Source organism: Temnothorax americanus, unplaced genomic scaffold, assembly GCF_048541705.1.
Source record: "Temnothorax americanus isolate GAGA-0224 unplaced genomic scaffold, ASM4854170v1 Scaffold56, whole genome shotgun sequence".
NCBI classification, from domain to species: domain Eukaryota; kingdom Metazoa; phylum Arthropoda; class Insecta; order Hymenoptera; family Formicidae; genus Temnothorax; species Temnothorax americanus.
The window spans coordinates 707532-734826 of NW_027509712.1; the positions used below are offsets into that span (position 1 = coordinate 707532).

General features: G+C 38.9%; 1 protein-coding gene across 2 annotated transcripts in view; it reads right to left on the bottom strand.

Annotated features, from left to right (window-relative positions):
- Fur2 (furin-like protease 2) overlaps positions 1-27295 on the bottom strand; it is a 348856-nt gene that overhangs the window by 70568 nt on the left and 250993 nt on the right. The gene's annotated exons all lie outside the window — the stretch shown is intronic.

Consider the following 27295-nt stretch of genomic DNA (forward strand, 5'->3'; position numbering starts at 1 on the left):
TTCCAGTGCTGCGAGCATTCATAAACGGCCAACGCGTTCGTTTTTTGACTTGGCGCTTTGTAAGTGCCTTCGAAAGACTGTGCTTGAAAGTTTTGCAAAAGATACAAAACGATAACTTTGTGCTATTTGAAAGCAAGTGCTAATAAGCAGAAGTGAAATTCTATGGAAATAAAAAATTGTCTCGATGCAGAAAATATTTATGTAAAATTTCGCAAAGGCAAAATATCGTCTCTCTGTTGAAATTAATTCCATTTTAAAAATACGAAACGTATACGATATGATAACTTGCGTTTCTCTAAGAATGGAACTCTCTAAAAATAATGAATTTATTTATATTAATATATGTGTAACATAAAATTTATTTTATTTTACATTATACTTATCATAATGTGCCACAATACTGCAGTTCAATACTAAATAGTGTACTTAATGAGATGCCATGCTGTTTTCATTTCATATTAACGAGCGCTAAACGAGAAAAATATTGACTCGTAAAAAAGACTGGTGGCCAACAGAATAGATAGGCGGAATAATAACAATGATAAATTCGCATTTCGCACGCATCATCAGCGATATTATATAGAATAACAAATTTGCAAAATGTCACGGATATGTAGGTATATAGAATGATAGGTTCACGTGTAAAGTTATGATTATGAGTTCTATATACGACGATATATCCCGACCGAGAAATAAGTCGTTGACAGAACGATAATATAGAAACGGATTTAAAGCAGCTGTGTGTTCTCGGAAGATATGTAGATGAGGATTATTTCGATACAGAAGTCAGAGGCACTTTACCTTTCGTGTATAGCAATATCGGCTATTTAGCTAAAGCATAATTCTATACAAGCGTAATTCCAACAAGCATAGCCAATAACATTCGACAAAATCACGCAACTTCGTGAAGAAACCAAGTTTCAAACGTTAGAGAGATGTTACTTAAATCACCTAAAATTATCTTTCGTGTGGAAATATCGGATAGTTTAGCCACAAACAAGCGTAATTCCTTCATCAAGCATGCCTAGTAACATTTCAATAGAATTACATAACTTCGAAGCTTCAAACGTTAGACAAAGATGTTACTTAAAATCATCTCAAATCTTCGTTGTGTTACAAAACTACAATCTCTACACCAATTTCATTAAAAAAACCCGTTTCAGATTTCAGAAAGAGATTTCGAATATATTGATCCAAAATCGAACCGTTCTCCTTCTCCTAATTAGTTCAAGCACGTGGGACAAATTACTCGGAGAAAATGCGTATTCGAAAGACGCCTGCTATAAAAAAAACGTCCTTCCTCTTAAAAGATTTCCTAATACCCGTGCACGTCGGTGCATTCTAAGTCCCCGAACGGATTCCCGTTTTCTCGAGAGATCAGGCAGCCCCGTTTGGGTTCTATCGAGCGTGCAGACGCCATCGGGGATGCTCCGGCGCGTATTATTACACGCGCATACAATGCGCGACGCGACGCAGCGTTTACGGCAAGAGCGCGTGGAAGATAAACGGAGCCGCTTTACGTCCCCCTTTAAGAGGTCCCGGCAGGGTAGGAGAGGATGATCGCCAGCGCCGCCGCCGCCGTTGCTAACGCACACCAATTAACACATCGTTAATGGCGTCGCGATTAACGCCAGATATGCGCGGCGCGCATATAACCGCCGATGGAATATTAACGACCGCTATATATTATCGTTCCAAACGCGGCTGACGTATAAGTCGGCGTTAAACCGCGTCGGTCGTGGAGAAAGACTGTCAACTGACAGGCGTCTACTATGGCCTCAGATTTCCGGTGTATTATATCTCGAAAGCGGTCGAATCTCGGTGAGTTTGGAATTCGATGCTTCCAGCACGGAAAAAATTATTCCGTCCATTTATAATAATAAAAACGTATAATAAATGCAAAGCACGTGCTAAATTAAACTGGCGTTAATTCTCGACTTTAATATAATCTAACCGCGAAAAAGTTTCATTAATTATAAAGCGTACGTTTCTATAAAATTTTAAGTAATCAGTGATAAAAAAAATTTTTTTAATGATCGAATCTTCAATTAAAACTTTTTGTTTGCATATTAAACATTCAATACAGATAAATAATGCAAATCGCGTTACACAACGTCGCAAAAAATCCATCAAAATCTCAAACCGTGCATTTTTCCGCAAATAACGTATAGCAGCTCCATGAACGAGGAAGCCACCTTTAGAATTTTATTCGCCGCTGTAAATATATTGATATTAAATGCATGTTTTTCGATTATCAATTCTCAAGCAAATTGCGCCGGAGCTTAAATAAATCCATCGCCATCACTGCATTATAAACTCGTTGGTAATTTCGCGACGCGGCGACGTTGACGCGAGGCAAAAAGCGGACAACGATCACCGTCGGCATGACGGCAGATAAAAACATCGGATTTACGAGATTACACAAATAATAGCGCCACGATGGCTCCATAAAATCCGCGACTCGCAGTTTAAAACCGTTTGCAACTGCCGGGAGTTGGTGGCCCCGCCGCCGGCGAAAACTATACAGGAAAAGAGGTCGAACTTCGAAGTTTGCGAAGACTTATCGTCGTACATATATATATTTGTAGTCTCCCAGATTCTTTTAGAAGGCACTTTCGCTTATCCGTGTAAATGTACAAACGATACAAGTTGAGAATACGTCAAATATTCGTGAAAGCATCGCGAGAAAAGTGAAACTGACAGAATTGTGCCTCTAAATTTTGATTCGCAAAACAATTCTATTTATTTTCTTGAGTGTGTGTGGTGTGTGCAATCACAAGGATTTGTAAAATAGTCTATACTTTAAGAAATTGAAAAGCTGACAAGAGATAAAATTGATAAAAACCAGGACTTATACGTGTATAGAGTATATATAGAAAATATAAATATTTTTAAGAGGATAAATTTTCAATTAATGGCTATCAAATAATTCAATTTTCCTGTTTAATGAAAATATCGTTTTTCGTCGTAAAAAAACTACCAAATATATAAATAAAATTAAGGTTTCTGAAATTTATATTTCTGAGCGCTGTTAACTTCGTTAAAAAAATTAGCAAGATTTGATATCAAATTATCGAAATATTCCCAATGTGCCATCGCGTTTAATGATAGCTATATAACATGATAATTTAAAACACACAGTATAATATTCCCAATTTGACAAAGTTACACTGAGAAAAGAAAATTGTTAATCCCAAGAAATATTTAGTCCGATACATTCAACTAAACATTTTAGTTAGTTAACTAAATATTAGTTGTTTCAACAATTTATTTCGTTTCCTTAATCAAGAATTAATTAATTCAACTAATGTTTAGTTAACAACTAAGATGTTTAGTTGAACGTATCGGACTAAATATTTCTTGGAATTGACAAATTTTTTTTCTCAGTGTACGTAAATCTATGAATTAATACGATATAACGTCGTAAAAAGATATAATACTATATATAACTAGAAAAATAAATCTAGTTTCAGCGTTCGTAGACGCCTATCACGATGTAACCAACTTCTCGCAAGGGGAGTAAGGAAGAGGAAATTTACGATAACAGGCGCGCTCATCTCTGGCAGCGTTTCGGGCAACGATCGCGCCACATGCAGCCGCATGCAATTTAATGAGCAGGTCGTCTCGCTGTCCGATACGGTTCGTCGAACCGCGAACTTGACACGAGAAGCCGGAGCCGGCGCCCGATGGCTATGAAATCACTTGCGTTAATATCGTCCGTGCGGCCGTCCGTGTAAACGCATTTCCCGATCAACGATCCGGAAAAGTCTTGCCGCGCGTCCCGCCTTGTCATTCCGCCCTGTCATTTCGGAATTCCGACGGTGGCCACGAGAGATAGACCCGGATCGAACGATTCCGCGGTCGGATATCGAAAGCCGAAGGAGGAGGAGGAGACGAAAGGAAGGGACGGTTTGATCGGGTGCTGAAAATACTGCCCCCGTCGTTGTCGAGTATATCGAGGTCGATATATACGGGATACGGAAGTTCCCAAAACCCTCCCCCTAAAGCCCGACGAAGAGAAGGAGGGTATAAACTTCGGTTCGCCGCATCGAAGCGTCCGATCGCTTTCGCGAAGTCATCCCGGAAGTATTTCGATTATCTCCGTCGGGTCGCGATACGAACCGCTGCTGGAAGAGTGTGTCCTTATTCCGGTTCGACAGTTTTCATTCGGGGGATTTGTCGCAGCTGACGAGTGGCTGGCTGGCGCACGGTTTCCGAATCATCAATGAGAAACGAACATTGCAGGGATTGATTTGCTATAAGCAATTTCGTTTCAATTTTCGAGGCTACGGATGCGGAAAAATGTATCTCGTGTGGCAGTTTAGATTAAAATGTTTAAAATTCTATAGCCAGTAAAAATAATTATCGAAATGCAATAATCGTAACATGGTAGCATCGTTAAGATAATGCTAATAACATTCATTGTAATAATGAATATCCCATCGATATATTATGTATATAAAATGTAATTAATTATTTAACGAATTATATGTACCTGCTAATGGAGAGATAATTAAAGGAGGCAATGGCTAGCTATACATTTGTCAAAAATTGTATTTATTTTAATGTAATATTGGATATATGAAGTAATTTAAGTTAGATTTTCGCAAATATAAATTTATGGAAAAAATTAATTTATTAAATTTTATCTATTATATATATATATTTACTTTATTTTTGTAAGACGTTATATAAATAATTTCTCTCTTTGGTTGTCATAATAAGTATAAATCTCATCTTATAGTACATCTTATAGAGAGAACAATTTTTTTATGGTGGTATTTCGGAAGCTTAAACTCACTATGTAATTACACAAGCTCGTTTTAAATCCCATTAAGCTTTAGCTCCACTATTAACAACTTATTGCAAAATTAGAACTTATTTACTAACAGCATCAGCGGCTTAACTTAATAGAGATTTTAAGTGTTTCACATTAAACGTAGATACCATCTAACTTTGAATTACGACAACAAATTCGCGATTTCTGCTTTGCCCGCGCGTGGAAATAATTTTTACGCATCCGGCATCGAAATCTGAGCTAAGCGAAATTATCAGTTGCGATTCCGCAAAAATGCGCCGTTCGCAAATTATCGCGGTCAATTCTCGCGTTGCTGATAAACATTCAATTCACGTTCCGTCGCGGCCCGTCCCCGTTGCTCATCGGCATTGCGTTATTGTTTCCGATATTCAATCGACACGGCTGGCGAATGTATTACCGTTGCAACAAATCAGATTCCGTGCAGGCGACGACTCGTTATCCAATTCGAATCGATCGCTACAAAAAGAATATCACAGTTCGGTCTGCGCGTAATTTCGAGGTAACCGATAAAAAGAATTACGTTGATCCTGCGATAGAGTGCGCGTCGCAAATTCTGCAGCTTTATTGAATTGTATATTGCCGGAAAGTTTATATATATGTATATCTTGCACTGTCTCACGTTCGTAATTACTATCTCACTTAAAAAAAAAAAAATTGTGGACAAAAATCTATTTCATGTGCGGCATAAAATTTTTTCGTGAAATAATCATGTCTTTAAAATATTTAAACAAAGATAAGCATAAAGTTAGTATTTATTTTATTAGGTATACAAACCTTTTTACAAAAATAAATGCATTTATACCAATAAACTTTAAATCGGATGGCTGATTTGTTATTGCAAGAATTGTTATGTAATTTATTAAGTTTACTAGTATCTACGTAAAGAATTACTTTTTTTAATAATTATCCATTCGTGTTTATTTGTTGCAGAATTCATGCACGATTCCCCGTCAAGGACCGATGATGCGCATTCAATGAGAAATTCCGAGGATTGCTTTACGCATCTACGGGAAGGTGTTTTCTCGAGCGAGATAACTCGATTTCGTCGAGCAAGCAAGCAAGCAGCGTCTCGTCGTGGGAAAAAGAAGCGTAACCGATATCGGGACTCCGCCTCCGCAATTTCGCCAAACCTGGGCAAAGGAGTAAATCGGAGATCGCCCGGCGTTGCGGATTACGCCGGATTCCGAAAGGCGGAAAAGGTGACACCGTCGCCTCGGTGTCGATAAAAAGTCTCGGGGTGGTTTTAACCCCGCGACCCCGTAATGAATAACCCGGAAGAGCTATCGGGCCATCGACCGAACTCGGCACCGAATCAAATACGGGAGTGTCCCCGCGCTTTCAACGGAGGCGATCGCCTGACGGAGGAATAGAGACAGCCCACAAATCACGCGACGTGGAAGAGCAAAAAACTGGCCTCCGTCCTCGGACGGAACAATAAATCTCGAAATATTTTTAAATATTAGTCGTCGAGACATTATATATATACACACACACATATATCTTCTTTCTCTATGTCTCTCTCTTGCCGTGCATTTCAACTCGGGTACATTCAAACGCTTTTACGCAGCCACGACGTTAACGAGCGTATTCGTTCTAATCACCACCCGTCGACGCCAGTCATCCCGGACGGTGAAATACCGTAACAATCGACGGATACAGAATGCAGCCGAAGGAGATCAATGCACTGAAATTTGCAGAGATATTCTTTAAACATAAAGTTAATTTTTTTGCGAAAATTTGCGTGCTCGCGCTTTTTCGAATAGGTGTATTTTTGCAATTTGTTAGCTTTCTATAATTAAATATTTTGGTAAATAAATAATAAATCGATCTTACAGAAACAATAAGCTTATTTATTAGGTTGCGACTACTGAAAGCACATTTCGTTTATCTATGTAATTATAATAGCGAATTCGGTTGGACGCGTACTAGTACACATTAAAGCCGTCGTAAACAAATCAACCTAACGATGTGTGCGTAATATAAATATATAAACGGGTTAAATCGCAAAATGCTCAATGCTTTATCGTGCTGTTTCGTAAAATATATATTCGGCATTTTATCAGTCGAGATATTTGCATTTCACTTCTATATTAGATGAGTGTATACGACAGCTTTATAAATATGCACACTGGTGCATTATTAGTTTCCAACCAAATTCTTTATAAGTTTAGTAGAATGTAAAAATTTGTAGCGCTGATTTGCGATAAGAACTAAGCAACAATTATATGGAATAACATTTAAGACGCGAAGAATTTTGACCACGAAACGATGGGATGGACGGGTGTGATTAATATAGCGACCGTCGATTACGACAGCGTGAAAGGACACCATTCGATAATCTTCAGTCGCCCCACCGTAGATATCGGCTAGGGCTTAATCACCCTTACCTATTGCCGAAGTAATTTCCTTCGATCGAGGAAACTGTTCACCGCGTTTCATTAACTCCGGCAGTCTGCTTCATCGCGCTTTTCCCTAGCGTCATCGTGACGCTGTAAAGTGCAAATAAACGGCAAATCAATCGAAACGACGTAATGAAGAAAGACCATTTAGAAGACCATTTATTCTCTGATCTGTAAAAATCAGGAGAAAGAACGCTTCACCAAGTTTCTTATCTCCAAATTTCTTCTCGATTAGAGCTCTTCCACAGATAAAGACTTTTGTTTCACAAATTATTATATAAATATATAATATTGTTTGGACGGGTCTCTTTGATAGTCACATTTATGGAAATTCTTAAGGGCCGGCAAAAATATACGGCAGCATTTTCCTTTCATAGTAAGCTTCTTTGACAAAAATTATCCCTTTCGCGCACACAAAGAGAACGATCGGCCAAGACCGAAGACTCGATCAAGACTATCGATATTTCACATTCACGGACTTGATCCTCAAAGCGAATACATCAAAGGACGCGTGGAACAATGGTTTCCCAAGTATAACGACGAGAACGCCATAACGAGACTAATTTCTGTATCGAGTAGTGTATGCCAAATTAGGAGAAGCGTGGCCGGACAACTGAATTCGCAACTAACAAACAACGAACAACAAACGACAACTAACCATCTAATATTAGATGACTCAGCTCGCCGATAAGTTTCGCCGAAACCGCAACTGTTATAGCGAGCATTCAACGAGAAATGAATCTTTCGCAAATTCTTCAACAATTCCATTAGAAACAGAAAAAAATCATCAGCGAATACAATGTCACGATACTGTCAATATCACGGTAGAACTTTTTAGTTTTTACGATATAATGCAAATTTTTAATAATTTATATTTACGTCAGCAGATTGGCGTCGCAACTTCTCGTCGTAATTTGCGGTTGGAAAAATAAATCTGTGCAAGAAATAATGAAATTTAAGGGTCAGGGCTTAACTACCAAGAGCCATTAGGGACGACTTTCTAACAGAAACAGATTTCTAGGAAATTTCCAATAGTTTTTTTGCAGTTACGAAAGTGAGATATTTACTACGCGCTCTTCAAGCGCTAACCCAAACTCAGTGCAGACACACTGCTTAGAGGAGCAGTATTATCATTCATTAGCATCATCTTGATTGGCCACGGTGGCTGTTAGCGGCATCCGCAATTAATTAGTTCCGTAATTAGTTTCGTATGAGTAATTTAGTTTCAGGCTCTGAAAAGTCACCGTTCACCCATGAAAACGTGAATTGACTCCGCGGACCGCCGCGAGTCAAATAAGATCAATGGTACGGAAGGGTATAAACAAGCCTGGTGATGCCTACGGTGACGGTAAACGCAAATTAAAACTCGCACTGCGATTAACACCGACGATCGCGGCGACGGACGCGATAAAGCTATACCGGGAACAAAACACGTAGCATCAGGATGTTCTCGCGCGACAGAAATTTACTTCAATGCCACGCGTAATGGACGTGGATTAAAAGAGCGAATTACAGGACGGTATGCGCGCCTGTCAAAGAAGCGAACTCAATTATCCAGAAGCGGCCGTCCCTGACCGGGCAGAATTGTATCCATCCTATATGGGCGAAAAGGCTGGTTCCGTTGCAAAGGGGCGAAACGACAAATAGAAGGTCGCGGGAGCGCGAGAGGCGACACGTTCGCGCACTTTGTTAGGGATCCCGTCGATAAAAGGGCCGGCGGGGCTGATTAAGGAGCGGCCGCCGCGGTCGCGGTGCAAAAGCACGCGAGAAAGAAAGAGAGTACGAAGGCGAGTAGCCGCTCGTGGTACGTGAGCAAATTACCATCCGCCAGATTTAAATTAATTTTTGTGCGCTCGCGTCCCGCTGAAAAGAATTCATTACTTTAGAGCAGCTCCGGCCATTGAGACGAAAAAAGCCGATAATTCTCGCCGTTGAAAAAATGCATTCGCCGAGATTCGTCGCGGTCGACATATGCGGGGGGCGCGAATGAATTTTTCCCTCCCAATTTTTCGGAACGGTAAGAAGTGTTGAGGAAAGAAAAGTGCGGTAATCACGGGATCTCTCTCTCTCTCTCTTTCTCCTTCTTTTTCTCGGATAATGTATAAAAGGCAACTCTGTAATTGGTGAGTTATGGGGGCGGAAAGTAACGTTGAATATCTTTAGATATAAATCGCGCAAGGCAAAATTCTTTTTCTTCTCTGATGTCTTTAAACGGGTATATGACACGCAATTTATTTAAGTATAAACAGAATGTATAAAGTTTTCTATTTTTTCAAGAAAGGCATGCTTTTTTACAGACATTATTGAAAGTTATTACCCCTCTGGAAAATTGTGTTTAAGAAAAAAATACAATTTTCCATGTGATTTTCTCAAGCGTATACAATTGCTTTAGGTTTTAATTGACCATTCTCTTTTTATTTTAATTTTATGTCAAAAATTCTTTTTCATTCATTCTACCTTTATTTTATATATATATATATATATATATATATATATATATATGCAGTAAAATTATATATTATCACTATTATATTTTAACAAAAAAGCATAATTCTAATAATTTGCAAATTTTCTACAGAACCAACAAGAATATTCATAACGCATTGTTATTTCTGATACACTTGATAATAATACAACAAGACTAAAATTTCTCTTATATGACCAATAGCTGATGGTATAATTTGTCGCATATATTGTCTCTCGTCTTTCGCACTCGCTTTCGGTTATTTTACAATTCACACAACACCGTTTTCTACAGCGGAACGCCAGGAATTTTACGACGGTATATCGCTACGAGAAATCGACTTTTGAGTCGTACGAGCTATGCTAACGCCACCGCAATAATCCGTTGACACATGAGAGAATTCCCGCGGGCGCTACAATGACGCATTGCGCCGACTTATTTGCAGACATCTCGTTTCTGACGTATTGCGACAGAAAGAGTTTCACGCTCCGGTAATCGCTGCCGTTATTTTTCTCATATCGCGTCGGATTATACGTCGCAGCGATGACGGCCGTCACGTTATGATTTACACGAGCGACGACACTGTCGCAGCCTCGACGCATTAGAGTAAGATTCTCGAGATTCCATCAAGATATATGTTGTAAATTTATTTTCTGATTTATTTCCTATAAACATTCATTTCTCGCACATCAATATATATCATACATTCGTGGAAAAAAAAAACAATTTCAGTTTGCATTGAAGCTCAAAGATTTCGACAATTCCCACCGTGTTTTATATAATGCAATTACTTTCAAATATTCACTTTCTGAAATATCGTCAATCATGAATTATTCATAATTTTGAAAAAATTCCATGAAAATTTTCATTCTAACGGTATAAATTTCTCTCTAGAGAACAAGCGACAAAATATACACGTATGCCATCTGACATCACACGGAATTCGCAAAAATTAAACAAAATTTATGTATACCTATATCAGAATATTATACATACATTAAGCGCAGATAAAAAAAAAAATGGGCTGCAATATGAATGTAAAAATTGCAGCATTATACAACATATGCGTTACGCATTGCAAATAACATGCCGAGTCTACCACTGCAGTAATATGCAGTAATAGTGCGTTCGCAACGTACACATTGCATGCGCCTGCCTTCTTAGTAATAAAAGGATTAAGCATTTGTCTTAGTTTGTGCAAATTAAGGCGCGCGTTCCTGTCGAAATTTGCACAAGCGATGATCCCATAATTCTTGCATCCTAACAGTGCAATCCCAACAATTTATTATTCGACAAATTTGGTAAATTACCATAAAAGTAAAGCGAAAAAATCCGTAAAAAATTGCGCTATAAGAGAAGTAACTATATATTTATTTGCGAATTATTTCATTGTATTTTACGCGCCAAAAAGTCCGTAGTTCTTTCATACGTTTTCAGAATCCGGTTATCGAGATTTATTGTCCGTCGCAAGCGACAAAAAAATATTGCGTACCGAAGAGCAAAACTCGATATTAAACGTCAAATTAATAGTCAAATTAATGTAGAAATATCATTGTCTTTTATTTAATAGCGATTATGGTGTAATTCTAATTCAGAAGAACTAAATTTCTCTGAATTTCTAGAATATATATATATAAATATAAATTACGCAGATAATCGCGCGTTCAGAATTTATTTCTAAAAGGGGGTAAAATCGCAACTCGACTTCTATTTCGTATTGTATTACTTTCACCCTGTTTATGCAATGAGTATGTATTCCGGTTTGAAAATACCAGTCGTGATATTTTCCCACGGAACTATCTCAACCCAGAGAAGACGACGAGAGTATTTGCATTTTACGAAATGCCGCAGGGAAGAGCCGAGATCTAAACGGATGTAAGCCAGTGAAATCAGGGCGACCCGTGTCGTTACCGGCAAACAGACTGCCGCTTTCTCCGTAGGTGGTACCCACTTGCATGGTGGTACAAGGTGGGTTGCTGCCACACCGCGCGCCGCCGCGCTGGTCGGGGAAAATAAATTGAGGGCAATTCCGTATCGCCAGGCTGGAATAGACTCCGGCACGAGAGAACTCGGAGAGAACTAAGAAGGTGGAAAAGTGGTAGCATTATACCGGGGGCAAGATTACGTGCCGCGCACCCAACATTTCCATTTTCATTTAGTTCCGGGATCCATGACGGTGCGGCGTCCCGACGCGTGTCGTCGTCGTGCTGAATGCAACAGGAGACCGAACGGAAACGAGAGGCGGTAATTCGCCAAAGAGGGGAAACTTAATCGAAGGCAATAAACATCGAGCGGGAGATAATTCGTGCTCGGTCACTCGGTCCGTGGCCGCCACGCAAATTCCGCGATAAACGACGCGATCGGGAACAGTTCTCGTTGCCTTCGCGATACCGTAACCGATCAAACGTCGCTAATCAAACGTACGAAGCGTAACATGCGAAATCATCTTTGTTGCTGTATATTTTTATTTAGTATTTAGTTAACAATTTTCGTCAATAATATACAATATATTAATTCAAGCAATTTCCACTTGCGCGTGGAATATTTAAAATACTTTCTCTCTTAAGAAAGAAATTTTAAGAAATTAACAAGCAGAAGCTGGCGAATTTATTCCCGATATCGCATTATAATAAAAAAACATTAAGAAGAAAAATATTGTCACAAAAACATCAAAGTTTTATCATATAACACTAGTATCAAGTCAATTAATTTGTCACGTGCCATTACTCTCCGACATTTATTTTCATCAGTGATTCTCCCACCGTGATGTTTAAAAGTAATTTATTAGAATTAAACATCCCGTCCGTCAGACACAGGTGTCACAGGTGTGATAAATGTCAGATATTAACCCAGCATTAGCAGCGGCCTGTTAATCAGACTTCGTCTTAATCAGCGTCGCTTAAAGCCGAACGAATTGCGTTTGCTTTACCGGGGACGCGATTCATAATTCACAACGGGCGGTGCGCGACGATCCTCTCTCCCGTAATTCGGATGATAAAACATCACGCGGCTCGGACACTCGCCGTCGGACATTCGCGTCATAATCGCGCTCACAACGCGCAAAAAATCAATTCATAATTCAGGCGCGACTCACTTCCCTTATTCGATCTCTATCGGCCGTGGTCCTGATAGACGTCGCCAGCGCGTTTCGCTCAATTTATGTACCACTCTGTCACGTCGATAGGCACGCGCGCGCGCGCATCTGTACATTCGCGCCGATAGCGCTACGTAATCCTCGAGAGATGTCTGTCTAATATATCTGTCAAGGATAATCGATCGTCGCGGATGCTGCAAGACGCACACTGAGAACCCATTTCGTTGAATCAACTAAATCCTTGTTTGAAAATATGGACATACAAATTCTTTAGTTAATATAAAACAAAAATTTGGTTAACATAACAAAAATTTTTTAATATAACTAAATTTTTTGTTACGTGAACCAAATTTTCGTTATATTAACTAAAGAATTTGTTTGCCCATATCCAAACAAGGATTTAGTTGATTCAACGAAATGAATTCTCAGTGCACCGCGTCGACGTATTTTATTCCTGATCGGCATAGAGGCGTTATTAACGTTTTGAAAAATTATTTCAGTCGCGCGTACGTTAATCGACGAAAGGAAAGAATTTTGTATCAATTCTGAACAATTTTTAGATTCTTTATGGAATAAAGCAAAAATTACTCGCTATGTCTGACTAATTATAGAAGCAGATTGTCAATTTTAAATTTATTTTTCAATTAAACGTTTCATATTTTTGTTAAATTTAAAGATTGTTATAAAAAAAAAACAAGTAGAGAACTTTAGAAAAGAACTTTTAAGTATCTTAATTTTAAACACTCGGGCATGTACAAAATAAGATGCGATTGCATTATATAATTGAATAACTGTAACTCGTCTGAGCAAAGTACCAAAATAGACTGACCATTTACCGAGCCGTTTGTAAAAAAAAAAATCACAATAAATTTTAGTACCGCAAGAACGAAGGGCTGTCAGCTGAAAGCACTGTGCAGGCGTGAATAGAACGTTAATTCAGCCTGTGCGACGATCGTTGTATTTTTGCAGTTTTATAAAACGCGCGCGCGCGAACGATAAACCGCAAATCCCAGCGCGGAAACTGCGCTGACGCGACTCCGGTTGACTTTCCTCGGTGTCAAACGCCCGCAAAGCGTGTTATCGATGATCGTGCACCACTGAAATACTGCCTAAAGTGGAGGACTCTTTCCCACACTCTCTCGCACTCTCTCACTCTCACTCCATTTCTCTGGCCTCTCATTCCCTCAATCAGCTCGATTGAGCGAGCCGCGGTCGCCGACCGTGAAAAATAGAGCGTTTCGCTGGCAGCAATATAGCCGAAATGGATCGAAGCGGATTGAGCGCTCGGGTATTATTGTAGCGGGGAAAAATCGGACGGATTACGGATTGCGACCGAGAATGCGTGCGGTATAACCGTCTGCCGCATACATCGGAATAACCATTTTCGCGCCGTCGACCGAAAGAAAACCCCGTGCCGATGACCGTTTTGTTCGCCGCCAGTGATGCGCGCAACAGCGATGCGCTTGGCGGATGCGATTGCGAGCTTTGTACGTACGTTCCAATCTATTGCAGAACGTTATCGTAGAACGAAAATAGATCCACGTGTTATCTCATACGCGCGACAGGAGAATATTAAAAATTGACAGCCGCGACCAAAAGTCTTCGGAATCTATGCTATCGTCGCGGTGATTAAGATCCGAATATCACAACGATATCCGCGAATCGATTCAAGTTGGGGCATTTCCGTGGAATAACAGGTGTGAGAACTTCTCGGTCGAATCTTACCGGGTGACAAACCCCGCGAAGAGAATCGTGTAATTCGAGAGTCTCTGCCTCTCGACGAGATTCGCCCCGACGAGTTCTCACCGAAATAAAGGGCGAACTTCTGGTCGCCGTTCACGCTCCCCTTATTGTGCGGATCGAATAGGAGTATCGTAATCTCGGCCGAATTGGACTCGTGCACGGAACAGAGTAGTCGGAGACACGTATAGTCGAATACAATAATGCGCACGGTTATACGGATACCGAATGCACCGAGCTAATAGCCGAGTGACTTGGTCCGGCGCATTTCAAGCCGGCTGGTTAATGCAGTCCGTATCTACCGGCGGTCCCCAATACTTTCGTCTCCGGCGCGGAAAATAATTTCTTTCGCGATTTAATCGGCGAACGAGCGCACCCCTTTTGCAGGGTAAATTGGGTCACCGGCGCGACAAGGGTTAAATTGTTTCAAAGAGAAAAAAATAAGAGAGCGCGTGTGTGGCGTTAGTTAAAAAAAAAAAAAAAAAAAAATACAGAGAAATTAGGATTCGATTATATATCTGCAACACTGTTGCTATCGGATACTGTTCCTGTGATGGGCAGTATATACTCAATCACGATCGAATGTTCATTGACCATAGATACCTGCCAATCACAGCGATCCCCTGTATAATTATCACAGGCAATCCGTATAATTATTGAGGCTATACCTAGCGATTATCGATTGTCGCAATGCTAGTCCTTGATGGATAATCTGATATGTTATCAACGACTAGACGGGGACAGATGGATCCAGTGCACGAATACACGCGGATACTCTCATGATCACTAGATCAACAGAAGAGATTATAGAAAAAAAAATTGCACTGCAAATCCAAGTGTGTTATTTTTACACGTGTAAACGTCTAAAAATGACGTTAAAAATAAAATTTGATTGAAGCTGTGAAGCTCTTTTCACGTGCGTTTCTTGCGTGTTACGTCAATTAACATTAATTTAATCGTATTAAATTAAAAGTTAATAGGTTCAATCGTGTTAAATAACGCGATTTAAAACGGCAAGACATGTGTAAGAATAACTTCAGCTAAAATAATATACACTTGGATTCGCAGGACACTTTTCGCTGCTTCTGGATATATATGTATGTGTACGTGAATTTTTCTATACTTCTAAATACTTATAAAAATTTTCCTCCTAAAATTTAGAACGTTCTCGCGACGATAAATAAACCGTAATCCTGGTCCTTAATACTTTGATAAACGAAGCGTTGTCGCGCGATCGAGGTGAATCGCGACGCTTTTTGAAGAAAGCGACACGACGGGGGTAAGTGTGGGGGTATACGCGGATTGAAAAGACGAATAAATTCATTCGTTCGGTCTGACAACTGCTGGATTTCCAGAGATAAAAATTTCTCTCAGTTCGCGGAGACTATATAAACTCGAATGAACGAGAGGGAATCCACCGTCGTCGTCATCGTCGTCGTCGCCGCCGCAGATTATTTGCCCTTAATTCCTCGCGCTGAAAGCATTTTCGGGGTCTCCCGCGCGTGCTATGGTGTCCTGAATAAAAACTGGGGAATTTATTTATCGCTACGAAGCTGCTGCTCTGTAAAAACCGCGGAGCGCCTCTTCGGAATCGAAGAACGGCCGCGCGCGGTCGCTTCCACCGAGAGGAAGGAAGCTCCCTTGACAGCTCGAAGGATAGACACGTAAATCCCATTCCATTAGAGACGCGTCGCACAGGAAGAGTGTCGTATAATAAAATGCACGTCCTGAGAATCCCCTCAGCCGCTCGATCTCGCCTCCTCCTCTCTTCTCTATTTTCGCGAGGGGGTTTTTTCCTCTCCCTCCGTTCTCCGAGGAAAAATCGGTCAGCTGGCAATTAGCACGGCGAGAACATTATCGCGGCGCGGTCGTTAATTCGGAAACCGGCGCGAATTAAGAAACAGACTCTTAGCAGCGGCCCGTAATGAAAATTCATAATTTTAGCCGCGCAAAGAGAGGGATCGTATCATAAATATTTATATCGCGAGTGCGCGTTACGTGCACGCCGTTGCGCACGTTTCCCACGTAGACCGGAGGGCTCCTTGCCTTTTCTTCGGGATAATATAAATTGGTAATGTTTAAGATCGTTCTCGTTCAAGATACGCAGACCATGTTGCGAAACTATACCTCGTTTTCCTCGGCCGTCGCGGTTATCGCGATCCGAATTAAGAAGAATAGCGCGATCGTCTCGGCGGCACGGAGTGTTAATCTGCGTTTTCTGAGCTACACGATGAGCGACTAAAAATTAAACGGTTCCGCGATATTAAACTTCAAGAGGATGGATGTATATTAAAAACTGAAACCGCCAGTTTACCTCGACGGACATTTAATACTTTATTAGCGAAGTATCTTACTCTAAAAATTAAGAAATTACTTAATTGCTCTGTATATATTTTGAGCTTCGTAGAAGAAAGTAAGTTGCCAGGAAATTTTTAATTAAAAGCACAAGTATATTTTGTATACCTATATTCCAGTTAATGGTTTCCAGTTAATAATTTGTAAATGAACGATGCAATCGATTTAATTACCTTACGCAATTTACATTAAAGTCGCACAAAAGATGTAAGAATATATCTCTCTGCACAGCCGGCTTAAAGTACTTTTTATCACTTAATATAATAAAAATTTTTAAACTGCTTTTAAACTGAATTAATCTTTAGTGACTAACAAGGTGTTTTAAAAATTATTTTAAAATACATTCTTATCATTTAAACAAAAACGGTAATTATGTAATAAATATGATTCATAGAGTATATGCATACAAAATTGTAGATAATTTTGTAAAATAAAACAAATTAAAAAATATGCAAGTATATATATAGTCCTTCACTCTGGTTTTTTGTTTCTCTCACTCTTTTCGTTAAAACAAAATAAAATTTTCAATTTTTGCAAGCTCATCGCAAGCGTACGTTATTTTAGTTCCAAATTTCTACGGTAAGCGCAATTGCGTTTCAGCATGCCTAGTACGCCAAGGGTTAATTCGTCCCTGTCGGAGTTAAGGCGCTCGGAGAGCCGAGACCCGAATCTATATAATTTATCGAGCTTCGATAGAGACTCCAACAGCCGGTTCCTTCTCTCTCCTTCGCGGTCGACTGCTGTCTCCAGCGTCGCTTTTGGAAATTTCTCGCGAACCATCGGTGAATCGGGCAAGCTCCGCTGCATGGGCATTTAAAGCATTTGCGGTAGCTGCTGCACTATCATATCCTGACCCCTTCCCGAATGCGATTACCTAAACCGATTTATGGCATGGGCCGAATAAACTCGACGCCGAACATTTTCATAAGGATTAACGGCCCAACGCGAGCCGGTCGCTCCCCAGGAAGTCTATAACACCGTATAATTCGCAATAGCCGAGTAGAAGCACAGCGATTTCTGCCGCCGCGACGAATATTTGACCCCGAATAAGCGTCGACCGCGGCGCGATTATTGGTCACCAATAAATCTTATTTAGAGTAGTTACGAAGAATTTACGCCATAAACGTCATTTAATAGATAGTTAAGAAGATAAATACGCCAATTATAAAAATATAATATACGAGTATGTATTACGCGTGATGTCTGTTTTCAACAAGGGATAATGGGCGGATTAATCACGCTTCAGGCTATATTTTTCGGTTGTACTTCATACTTTTTACTTAAAATATAGATGTTTTTCTAATTCATTAATTACCAATATTGTATAATATTGTTTTCATACTCATTTTTGTATTTATGATATACCTAATTATTTTTACACACTATGCATATTATTTTAATTAGTTAATAGTTTTATTCTAATATATATATATATATATATATATATATATATATATTAGCGTTAACTTTAATAATGTTAAGATATTTTCTTTTTATCAAGATAAATATGAAAGTCAACTTTGTAATATGTCACTTTTACACTAATATTAGATTTTCTTTTAACTAAACCAATTCTTGAAAATATTATATTGCAGTAACTTATTGAGTATTATAGTTACATTATTTCTTTCCCTATTCTTATTAAGAAGATAAAGTAAAAAAGGACGAATTCTAAACATTTTGTATCAATAAAGAGTTGCCTCGATAACATCTCCGGTCTAAAATTGATAAAAATGTTTTCAGTCAACGAGGCGCGAAGCTTCATGGACACTTGATGCAACACTGGTGCCGGGCGTAACATAAAAGCGGCGCTTCTCAGAAAGCGAAGTGGAAAACGTCGTCGCCGGAGATCGTTCCGAGCGGAGAACGTATCTCCGGCGAAAGCGGAATCGATAATCCATCAGAGTCATGGGACGATTTTGACGTCCGGTCTTGGGGGTCGTCGTCGTCGTCATTCCCCGGGAAAAGAGGTTATTGCCGGGCGTACCGTCTTCATCGAGCGTCCCGATGAAATAAGAACGGCAAGAAGGAGGGCACACGGAAAGCGGAGCGGTGCGCGAGAAAACGGCGAGAGGTACGGCGCCTCCGAGCTAGCGGATACGATCCCGGAGGAGCCGGGCTCGATTAGCGAGGCCGTTACTTCCGCGGAACGAGCTTCGTTCCCTGGAAACCGGAAGTTACGACGGGTGAGAGGGAAATGCCGGCAAGCAACACATCGCATCGTTCTCTCCGTTCCTTCCATTCTTCCCTAGAATTTCAATCCCTTCTATCTTATTCTCGGTGTTGTTATGATTCCGGCGTGGAGATAGGTTTAAACCTTATTCCTCTGCGCATCGCGCATACATTGCTGCTTCACTTCGCGCGATTTCTACGGATATCTGCAGGAAACAGCTCGGAACAATTTACTGCAAGAAACTATTAGACAAGACAAGTTTGGCGTGCACACCTATAATTTATCAAATAAAAACATTTCTGATTGATTTTCCGGTATTCATAATCAGATCTTATTTCAAGTAATATCAAAAGACCGTCTTAAGTAATATCTTAAGATGCTAATACGGCTCTGTGATTGGTTAATGACACCTTAAGGATTGTACTTAAGATGCGGTCTTATGAATATAAGAACCGCGCGAATATGAATACCTGCAGTCTTAGAGTCCTATTATAATCGTATTTATTTATAAATACTGAAGTATTAGCTATATATATATATATATATATATATATATATATATATATATAATTATCCTTATTATCATTTATTTTCTTCACAATTACTATTCTACCTATAAAATTGATTCCGCAGTAATCTACGACTCGTCCTCTTTATGATTTTGTGATTGTTCTTCTCATGGAAACCTCTTGAAAGACCTACTTCCGAGTTCAAGCTCTTATCTATCCATCTGCTCTTTTCTTTTGCGCGTTTCCCGATAATTTGCACGTCTCGTAATATTCTTCGATATCCCTAAGTCGACCTCCCACTCACGATGCCGAACCAATAAAACGCCGAATTAACAGGTCCCGTGTGCAATCTCATTACAAAGAAGGTAATGTCTACTTCGAGGCGCGCGGCGAGCGAGCGAATAAAGAATGGCGCATGTCGGCCGGTCGTTACGAAAGTACGCGCGTCTCGCCAGTGAGCACCTCGTGGATTCTTCTACTTTATTATTATGGCGGCGTAAAGGGAACGAATAATACGTCACAGCCCCGTTCGACGTAAATTATATTTTAATGTCGTAGTGCGAATGGCGGGACGTGCTCTGGCGCGGTTGTAAAAAAAACCGAATGGACGCCGGCGGCCCCGGGTTTTCCACCATCTCGAGAGAATACGCTTTGACTCCCTCCATTCTTTTATTAATTATTTTTCCTCGATTCTCGGCCACATTACTCTACGCAAAAATGTTCTTCGCGACTTCGCGAAATCAGGGATTCGGAGATAAAATATTGTCCAAGGAGTGTATATTCATTTATCACCAAGTTAATGCCAGGAATTAAATCTCCCTAGGAAAAAAATCAGTATTAAAATATTCAAAAGCATTCGCTATTAAAAGAAAAATCAATGACTCTACAACGCCGCTTATTATTTCCTGAAAGAGAACGGACGGTACTTTTGTCGAATCGACGAACTAATTATAAACTTTTTCAAAGACCTATTATGACCGTTTTAACCCTGGCTATATATTAATTCCACCCAGATAATTAACCAAATAAAAAATTTCTACGGGTATATCTCGAATTAATTCTAAACGTCAATCGAATAATATGTGCGGGAAAGAATAAGCGCCCGTATATGACAGATTTTGTTATATAAAAAGAAATTTGTGAACTTTCGCGAGGAACACGATGAGTTCGAAAGACATGTGAAAGGATATACGAGGCCCGGCACGCGAGTTACCGGACTGAAATATTAACCCGTCCGCCAGTTTGACACTCTTCATTTACGCATTAAATATATGCGTTTTCCACGGCACTCTCGCGAATTTATTCCTGCCGCTGACACGATTAATGCGGCCGATACTTTTTAATCTCGCGTATGTAATGTCGCGCGGTGTATGATTTAAGAACGGTCGGTCGCCGGAGATCATCTACAATGTATGCTCTCTGACGGTAAAACCAGCAGCACACATTTCGAACAAATTTTATTTTACGTAAAAAATTGCATTTCGTATATTTTGAATACACGGAAACGATTCCTGATGGCGGCAAGATTTGTATAGACATTCTATATCGTGCTGTATATAAATAACATTAATTCAAACTTTATATACTTTAAAAATAGCAATTTTATAATATATACATATACTTCTTATCATTTGTATGTATGTTTTATTTATTTAAAAACTTTCTTGTCAAATTCGGTTTAACGAATGTCTGTTAACATCCTTGTTAATTTCCGGCTTATTAAAATAACAATTGTTATTTTAATATATATATACAGTCACATAAATTGGAATATATAATATTATTTTAACCCAGATTCACAGACTTCTCCGAATACTCGAAAAATTTTGCCTCGCTCTGACCTGATTTTGTCGGCCCACTGTATACACCAACGCGATTTAATACGGCCGATACTTTTTAATCTCGCATTCGTATGATTTAATGACGGTTGGTATCCGGCAGGATTTTCACCGTAAGTGATCCGAAATGTATTTCCCATTAAGTCTGATTACTACTAGGCATGGTAGTGAGAGAAGGGAAAAATTGGCAGTGGTGAGATGAACGCTCTTCCTCTCATTCTGTCTTTTCAGCGTAGTTGGACGAGAATGTTTACGTCCGATCATCAATGTCGTATACATAAAAGCGAAATACGTTCCGCGGAATATCCCGCTGTAACCTATAGCCGATACTTCCGATGGGGTAATTACCTCTTAAAAGTCTCGATATCCACATCGGGCATCAAAGAATTTTCGTTTGCATTCAGCAATATTACTTACCGTTGCTCGTGAATGCGATTTCCGGCGTGTTTCCACGCGCTTTGCTCTCGCAATTACCCGCTTGCCTACCGGTAACCGATCCGCGCAAATTCCTCCGACGAAACGCGCGTTTAATGACGCTGACGTTCTTGCGCTCTTTTTCTTTTCGAGTTTCATTTAACTGCCGCGCAATTTAACTTTCAGCGAACTCCTGGTGAAAAGCATTCTCGTAGAGCGAATGAATTTTCGTTGGCGTATAAAATCCGTGCGTGATGGCGGTTACGGGCAAGTATGTCGGTATAATTCATCGAGAGGGAGAAAGAGCGCGTTTAATTACTCGTCGTTACCGATCTTTCGCTCCACGTTAATTCAGGGGATTACATCAAAGCGGCAGATTTTACCCTTCGCGAATCGTTCACGAATATTAATGACATTCTAGTTCTCGTGTTAATTCGCCATTTTTTATTTTTTTTTACAGAACAAGGTTTATTTACAAACTGCTATTTATATTACAACGTTTATTTACAAGCTGCTATTCTGGTTTTTTCATCATGAATAATATTAATTTATATACTCTCGTCTTAATTTTAAATATACCTACTTATCTCTTCTAAAGGTCTTTAGTCGCGTTTTATAATCGCCTGAGAGTACATCGCTTAACATTTTATACACAGAAAGTGTAAAAACTGGAAGCAGTTTTAGTTTTAAGACTTCCTTAATCACCTTAATATATCACAGCATTTTTTTTAAATAGCTGTCGGTAACATATCGATTATTCAGTATATTGTAATTATTATTTTAATTTACAGTGTTTTTTAATACGTTTTCACATTTTTACATAGAAACCATATCGCAAAAATCTTATCATAAATAATTTAATTATTGATAATATTCAGATATGAGATATTGTTAATTAATAAGTTTAATTTAGCTATTTTAAAGTATTAATTGCATTGTAAAAAATGTTATATAAAAACATCATCTGTAGTTTTTAGTTATAGAGAAGAGAAAAATAAAGATAGCTTATTGAAAACAAATCGAACTCTTAAACACCGAATTTTTCATCTTAAAACGTCATTCTACCGACACAATATCTCGTTATATCGTTATCTATTAAATAGAGGCGCACACAAATGTATAACTTGTCGAGCTTGTTACACTCGCTCGCGATATCGATTCTCTCTCAATGCGGGTCACCGATTTCCTTCTTAACGTTAGCGACAAGAAAAATGGATTCCTTGAGAACTCCTGCTTTCCGTCTCTGCACTCCGGCGTATGGCCATCAATCAGTACCGCTTGTTCGACTCAGTAAACCAATTAGACTAATTAGGAGCTTGCCATTTACGAAATGTCAACCGAAATGGATCAATGGCGAAACACACAGCGACACGTGACGGATCCTTCAACTCCCTACGACGAGAAAGAGGGAATTCAATATTAATGGACGGATCACTGTGTCAGAGAATTGTTCGCAAACTATCTCCCGCTCCGGTCTGCAAGTTTTTACGAAACTTGTGTAGGAAATAAAGCTAATTCTGACATATATTTTCCTCTTCTTCGATTTCAGGTTTAGAAGCTAATATTTAATTCTGCAAAATTGTACCCGTTTAAAAGCTATTGAGAATAAAAAAGGTTTTTCTAATACAAATTTCACAATTGCAATTAAAAAATAAATATTCAAAAGTAGAAAAATTTAATATTTGCTATATATATTTAAAGCGCATTATAACTTGAACACGCTATCCGTGTCCGAATGCGTTTTAAAAAAGACTTCTGAATAGCTTTGGTTATAAAGTTCCCGTTCTTCGTTCTCGCGCAAGAGTTCTCCGGCTGGCCACCCCGTCGTCCCTTTCTACTAGAAGCAGTAGTACTACTCGTGACTGTCCTGCTTCTACGGAAACTTCTGCCTAGATACACCAGCTTGTGCCACTCTCGAAGTAGAGATGTATGATATCATCAAAATTGTAAGAAAGAGCCACACGAGAGAAATGTCTCTATAGTAAGAAATTCGATACATTTACTCTTGTGATAATTGAGTTTATCGTAAATATGAGTAAAAAATTTTATCTCGAAAAAATATGCTTTAATTTGAACAGCACATTTCTCTTAAGACATGAAACGTGCGTATAAACAAATGCAATTTAGTTTGCTTTAACTTCCTTGTATGTCTTGGAGTAAGTGAAATTATAAATGTAAAAGATATATAGACCACTAAAGCGAATATTTCTTTGAAGATGTAATTAAAAAGTTCAAAACCAGAATTGCATTAGAAAGTCAAATTTCGCGTATATACACATCTCAGAGAAGATAGCTCTTCAATAAAAGATCCTCCATATTGCTCAATATACTAATAAGTATAATAACAGCACTTTTTATGATTAATATATAATATTTTAAGTCATTTTTTATATTACACAACATCACTGTTAAAGCGCCGAAGTTTTGTAGATGATGTTGTCCGGAAAACTTGAAACTTCTCATGCGAAAAAGGGAATTGTACGAAAGGAAGATTCGTCGATCCGATTTTCACTTTTCGCCCGGTCCTCGAGACCCGAAAAGAATCAGGACGCGGGAGATAAATCTACGAGCGAGCTGCAAGCGACAGAGTGATGCAAGATAGGATTCTGGGACGCGCATTACCTGAAAAAGGGCTTTCTGAAAATTCGTAGGTAGGTAGGAGTTGCCGAGGTGTTCGTAAAATTTCATTTTACGACAGCTCGTCTACCGGAACTGTTCCGTCGTAATTCGGATAGCGCGGGAGCAGCGCGAAATTGATTCTTATTACGCGCATCACTCGTTTAGTCCGCCGCAATTGCGATACAGGATAGTGGAGATGTCTGCGTTAACGAAACCCTCGACAAGCCATAACGAAAGCTATAATATGTGGTGGATGAAGATATAATCGACGTCGAGCAAATTATCCTTCGTTAGAAGCGTTACGAAGAACGCTTATTCGCATTAATCAAGATTATGGTTCGATTATCAACTTAATTGCAAAATACGGTGCGTCTAACATTGTAGCGAATAATTTGAAAGACCATAAAGTATGATTTGCGGAAAACTGCGGGATACGTAAATACAGTGAAAAAAGAGATGATCAAATAGTTTGTCGCTGAAAAAATATTGGAACATAAATTTACAATAAACTCTAAATTGGAACGTAAATTACAATAACACAACTTTTCGATCTGTATTACGTAGTCTAATGTTACACAACACAACAAAGTATATAATCTTGTTTGAACTAACATAGATAATATTGTGATTGGGTCACAACAAAGGTCTGCCAAGAGCAGCTTTAATCCTTAATTGGCTAAATGAGATCCCCTAAAGGCTCAGAAGAACAAAATATTACTTCCCAGTTAGTAAAGGGTTAATACTATTAAAGCCTTTGACATAGCCATGCAATCGTTAATTATACTCTTGTATAATTTAATAAATGTATCTATTAAACTTCTACAACGTAAAAATGTGTATTATATCATGCTTTTTTTTCTTTTAGAAAAAATAATCCGACTGTATAAAACACACGTCAAAGTAAGATATTAAATACGAAGTAAACAGAAGTCTCCGTGTGGCTTCACTGGCTTCGTTTTATTTCTCGCCCCTGGAGAGAAAATTTATCATACGACAGCGTCACGAAAGTTCGCGCAATTAAGTTAATATTGGTGTCTACATAATTAACTCTGGGCAACACCAAGAGCGAACAAAAAGTGGCCGGCTAGTTTTAATCGTGATCTGCGCGGCGCACTCATATTTCATAATAATCGTTTATCTCAATATAATCTTATGGTTGACTTTTACGCATTTAAGGTAGTCGTCTCGTCAGGGCATGTATTAGATAAAGTTTTCAATTTCGGATTTTATATCAAATTATATGATCAGCTTTGCAGTCGATTTTTTTCTGTGGCTCCTTACCGACTATTTACTCTAGAAAATCGATCTCGAAAATCACAAATTTTGCATTACTTCATACAAACGGCCAGAAAAAGAAGGTTCTATCACGGTTTCAATCACATATTTTCGCATTTTTCGATTAGATGAAGTGAGAAAAAAACATTGCTTTTTGTACATTAGATTTCGAAGAATCCGATGCAACCATAAAATATACAGTTTACCGGAGATTTCGCTGCTAATTTTTTAGTTTATTTTAGTGAAAATGCGGTAATCGAGCAGACATTTTTTGGTCGAGGTGAGGTTGGGAAGACTTGGCAACGCCGCTGGCTAATCACTGTAGTTGCAGGTTATGGGGCTCGTCTTTCTTATAGTCGAATTGGATAGTGATTGACACCCCTGTCATGCGTTTTGAAACCCTTTCTCGGTACGTGTCAAAATTCAATCGAAAAGTATTTTTCTCACTTATAACCTTTCTCGACGACTCGCATGATCAGCTGATCAAAACGGATTCAAATGAAAAAAATCACATAATTTGGAAAAAGTAACATACTTTGTCACGTATGAAATTTTACATCATACGTCATAAAATTATTTTTTTCTTAGCAAAAATTGCCTGAAATATATTTCTGAACGTAAAAACCTACAAACAGTCACATGACTAGCACGTAGCGAGACGCCTACCTTAATATACCTGTTATTGCGTGAAAGCCATAAATCGTCAAGTTTTCTTGCGAAACTGCTTTCCTTTTGAGATTAAAGGAGACACACACACATGACGCCTTTCTTTTATAATTCAAGAAATGGAATGGTAAACTTTGAGGCTCGTCTCATTTATTGAAAACATAAGGAGTATTCAATTTCTGTTATGACATCAACGGACAGAAAAATATTCTTCCTCGTTGCGTAGCGCACGTAATCAAGAAGAGAAGGGTCAGTGGATCTAGAATTAATAGAATTTTAAAAATGTATCGCGTACCTTAATTTAAACAACAAGAATTGTGTAATACTCTTGAATGTATACTGGATATCGTTCTAGATACAGTTTACATTTTAACTTGCAATGCTTTTGTTGTGCTCAACTTTCAATTTCTTCATGTTTCTGCTTTTTCCGCTCGTCATTTTATTGTATTCCTGATGTTTATTATACCTTGCTTTATCAATATGATCTATATTACCAATTTATCCTTCTTTCGTTTTGTCAATATTCCCGGTTTGTATTCCTATTGTTTACAAGTTGGTTATGTGCTCTTACGAAATGAGTCATTTCCAGAAAGCGAGTAAATCCTTTTATTTGTTTATTATAAATCAATTAATTAGCAATTTTTCAATTTAATATTTTCCTTATTAATTCTAATTTTTCTAGTCTTTTGTTATAAATAAACGATAAAGACAGCTCGAAGTGGATTTCAAATTATTAAATTTAATTTTCCTCGGCATTGACGGAACAGCAAATCGGCCGTTTCGCCATCCGTCTTGTCTTCGACGGCGCATCAGCCGGGGAATCGCAAAGAGAGGAACGACGATGCAAAGGGTGAAGAGAGAGAACACGTTGACGTATGCGATCCGGATTCGACATTCCGTGCCGTGTCGATACAGTCCGCGGGCGGCACG